This window comes from Epinephelus lanceolatus, unplaced genomic scaffold (assembly GCF_041903045.1).
Source record: "Epinephelus lanceolatus isolate andai-2023 unplaced genomic scaffold, ASM4190304v1 scaffold30, whole genome shotgun sequence".
NCBI classification, from domain to species: domain Eukaryota; kingdom Metazoa; phylum Chordata; class Actinopteri; order Perciformes; family Serranidae; genus Epinephelus; species Epinephelus lanceolatus.
The window spans coordinates 147912-152500 of NW_027556812.1; positions in this window are offsets into that span (position 1 = coordinate 147912).

Sequence of the window (4589 nt, forward strand, 5' to 3'; positions counted from 1 at the left end):
ACCCAGCGCTGGAGGCAGGCATTAAAGGGGGAATTAATCCCCTGTGTTCCATGCTCACTTCACCCAGCTCTCTGGCTCTCTGTCTCCCTCCCTCTTCTCTCCCCTCTCTGGGGGAGACTCTCAACCTCCCAGGCCTCATTCTCCCACCTCCACCCAGCGCTGGAGGCAGGCATTAAAGGGGGAATTAATCCCCTGTGTTCCATGCTCACTTCACCCAGCTCTCTGGCTCTCTGTCTCCCTCCCTCCCTCTTCTCTCCCCTCTCTGGGGGAGACTCTCACCGTCCCAGGCCTCATTCTCCCACCTCCACCCAGCGCTGGAGGCAGGCATTAAAGGGGGAATTAATCCCCTGTGTTCCATGCTCACTTCACCCAGCTCTCTGGCTCTCTGTCTCCCTCCCTCCCTCTTCTCTCCCCTCTCTGGGGGAGACTCTCACCGTCCCAGGCCTCATTCTCCCACCTCCACCCAGCACTGGAGTCAGATCTTAGGGGACACTTTAATCCCTGTACCACCCTCACTTCACCCAGCTCCCTGGCTCTCTGTCTCCCTCCCTCTTCTCTCCCCTCTCTGGGGGAGACTCTCACCGTCCCAGGCCTCATTCTCCCACCTCCACCCAGCGCTGGAGGCAGGCATTAAAGGGGGAATTAATCCCCCGTGTTCCACCCTCACTTCACCCAGCTCCCTGGCTCTCTGTCTCCCTCCCTCTTCTCTCCCCTCTCTGGGGGAGACTCTCAACCTCCCAGGCCTCATTCTCCCACCTCCACCCAGCGCTGGAGGCAGGCATTAAAGGGGGAATTAATCCCCTGTGTTCCATGCTCACTTCACCCAGCTCTCTGGCTCTCTGTCTCCCTCCCTCCCTCTTCTCTCCCCTCTCTGGGGGAGACTCTCACCGTCCCAGGCCTCATTCTCCCACCTCCACCCAGCACTGGAGTAAGATCTTAGGGGACACTTTAATCCCTGTACCACCCTCACTTCACCCAGCTCTCTGGCTCTCTGTCTCCCTCCCTCTTCTCTCCCCTCTCTGGGGGAGACTCTCAACCTCCCAGGCCTCATTCTCCCACCTCCACCCAGCGCTGGAGGCAGGCATTAAAGGGGGAATTAATCCCCTGTGTTCCATGCTCACTTCACCCAGCTCTCTGGCTCTCTGTCTCCCTCCCTCTTCTCTCCCCTCTCTGGGGGAGACTCTCACCGTCCCAGGCCTCATTCTCCCACCTCCACCCAGCGCTGGAGGCAGGCATTAAAGGGGGAATTAATCCCCTGTGTTCCATGCTCACTTCACCCAGCTCTCTGGCTGGCTGTCTCCCTCCCTCCCTCTTCTCTCCCCTCTCTGGGGGAGACTCTCACCGTCCCAGGCCTCATTCTCCCACCTCCACCCAGCGCTGGAGGCAGGCATTAAAGGGGGAATTAATCCCCTGTGTTCCATGCTCACTTCACCCAGCTCTCTGGCTGGCTGTCTCCCTCCCTCTTCTCTCCCCTCTCTGGGGGAGACTCTCACCGTCCCAGGCCTCATTCTCCCACCTCCACCCAGCGCTGGAGGCAGGCATTAAAGGGGGAATTAATCCCCTGTGTTCCATGCTCACTTCACCCAGCTCTCTGGCTCTCTGTCTCCCTCCCTCTTCTCTCCCCTCTCTGGGGGAGACTCTCAACCTCCCAGGCCTCATTCTCCCACCTCCACCCAGCGCTGGAGGCAGGCATTAAAGGGGGAATTAATCCCCTGTGTTCCATGCTCACTTCACCCAGCTCTCTGGCTCTCTGTCTCCCTCCCTCTTCTCTCCCCTCTCTGGGGGAGACTCTCACCGTCCCAGGCCTCATTCTCCCACCTCCACCCAGCGCTGGAGGCAGGCATTAAAGGGGGAATTAATCCCCTGTGTTCCATGCTCACTTCACCCAGCTCTCTGGCTCTCTGTCTCCCTCCCTCCCTCTTCTCTCCCCTCTCTGGGGGAGACTCTCACCGTCCCAGGCCTCATTCTCCCACCTCCACCCAGCGCTGGAGGCAGGCATTAAAGGGGGAATTAATCCCCTGTGTTCCATGCTCACTTCACCCAGCTCTCTGGCTGGCTGTCTCCCTCCCTCTTCTCTCCCCTCTCTGGGGGAGACTCTCACCGTCCCAGGCCTCATTCTCCCGCCTCCACCCAGCGCTGGAGGCAGGCATTAAAGGGGGAATTAATCCCCTGTGTTCCATGCTCACTTCACCCAGCTCTCTGGCTGGCTGTCTCCCTCCCTCTTCTCTCCCCTCTCTGGGGGAGACTCTCAACCTCCCAGGCCTCATTCTCCCACCTCCACCCAGCGCTGGAGGCAGGCATTAAAGGGGGAATTAATCCCCTGTGTTCCATGCTCACTTCACCCAGCTCTCTGGCTCTCTGTCTCCCTCCCTCTTCTCTCCCCTCTCTGGGGGAGACTCTCAACCTCCCAGGCCTCATTCTCCCACCTCCACCCAGCGCTGGAGGCAGGCATTAAAGGGGGAATTAATCCCCTGTGTTCCATGCTCACTTCACCCAGCTCTCTGGCTCTCTGTCTCCCTCCCTCCCTCTTCTCTCCCCTCTCTGGGGGAGACTCTCACCGTCCCAGGCCTCATTCTCCCACCTCCACCCAGCGCTGGAGGCAGGCATTAAAGGGGGAATTAATCCCCTGTGTTCCATGCTCACTTCACCCAGCTCTCTGGCTCTCTGTCTCCCTCCCTCCCTCTTCTCTCCCCTCTCTGGGGGAGACTCTCACCGTCCCAGGCCTCATTCTCCCACCTCCACCCAGCACTGGAGTCAGATCTTAGGGGACACTTTAATCCCTGTACCACCCTCACTTCACCCAGCTCCCTGGCTCTCTGTCTCCCTCCCTCTTCTCTCCCCTCTCTGGGGGAGACTCTCACCGTCCCAGGCCTCATTCTCCCACCTCCACCCAGCGCTGGAGGCAGGCATTAAAGGGGGAATTAATCCCCCGTGTTCCACCCTCACTTCACCCAGCTCCCTGGCTCTCTGTCTCCCTCCCTCTTCTCTCCCCTCTCTGGGGGAGACTCTCAACCTCCCAGGCCTCATTCTCCCACCTCCACCCAGCGCTGGAGGCAGGCATTAAAGGGGGAATTAATCCCCTGTGTTCCATGCTCACTTCACCCAGCTCTCTGGCTCTCTGTCTCCCTCCCTCCCTCTTCTCTCCCCTCTCTGGGGGAGACTCTCACCGTCCCAGGCCTCATTCTCCCACCTCCACCCAGCACTGGAGTAAGATCTTAGGGGACACTTTAATCCCTGTACCACCCTCACTTCACCCAGCTCTCTGGCTCTCTGTCTCCCTCCCTCCTCTCTCCCCTCTCTGGGGGAGACTCTCACCGTCCCAGGCCTCATTCTCCCACCTCCACCCAGCGCTGGAGGCAGGCATTAAAGGGGGAATTAATCCCCTGTGTTCCATGCTCACTTCACCCAGCTCTCTGGCTCTCTGTCTCCCTCCCTCCTCTCTCCCCTCTCTGGGGGAGACTCTCAACCTCCCAGGCCTCATTCTCCCACCTCCACCCAGCACTGGAGGCAGATCTTAGGGGACACTTTAATCCATGTTCCATCCTCACTTCACCCAGCTCTCTGTCTCCCTCCCTCTTCTCTCCCCTCTCTGGGGGAGCCTCCGGCCAGCCACCGCCGGCCCGGGGGACCCAGCGCACCGGCCGCCCCTGTGTACCCACACTTAAGCACCCCTCCTCGGGCTAAACCCCCTTGGCCGCACCGCCCAGCACTTCGCGCCCCTGGTACTCCAAACCAAGCTTCGCGCCCCTGGTACTCTAGCAGAGGCTCCGTGCCCCTGGTACTCCAGCAGAGGCTCCGTGCCCCTGGTACTCCAGCAGAGCCTCCGAGCCCCTGGTACTCCAGCAGAGGCTCCGTGCCCCTGGTACTCCAAACCAAGCTTCGCGCCCCTGGTACTCCGGCAGAGGCTCCGTGCCCCTGGTACTCCAGCAGAGCCTCCGAGCCCCTGGTACTCCGGCAGAGGCTCCGTGCCCCTGGTACTCCAGCAGAGGCTCCGTGCCCCTGGTACTCCAGCAGAGGCTCCGTGCCCCTGGTACTCCAGCAGAGGCTCCGTGCCCCTGGTACTCCAGCAGAGCCTCCGAGCCCCTGGTACTCCAGCAGAGGCTCCGTGCCCCTGGTACTCCAAACCAAGCTTCGCGCCCCTGGTACTCCGGCAGAGGCTCCGTGCCCCTGGTACTCCAGCAGAGCCTCCGAGCCCCTGGTACTCCGGCAGAGGCTCCGTGCCCCTGGTACTCCAGCAGAGGCTCCGTGCCCCTGGTACTCCAGCAGAGCCTCCGAGCCCCTGGTACTCCAGCAGAGGCTCCGTGCCCCTGGTACTCCAAACCAAGCTTCGCGCCCCTGGTACTCCAGCAGAGCCTCCGAGCCCCTGGTACTCCGGCAGAGGCTCCGTGCCCCTGGTACTCCAGCAGAGCCTCCGAGCCCCTGGTACTCCGGCAGAGCCTGGTAGGTACTCGCACTCAGCCGAGCCCCGCCGCTTACCCCGGGCCCTTCTCCCGTCCAACACTTTGTTAAATAAGCTCTCCAGTCTCGCGCCCCTGGTACTCCGGCAGAGGCTCCGCGCCCCTGGTACTCCACCAGAGCCTGGTAGGTAC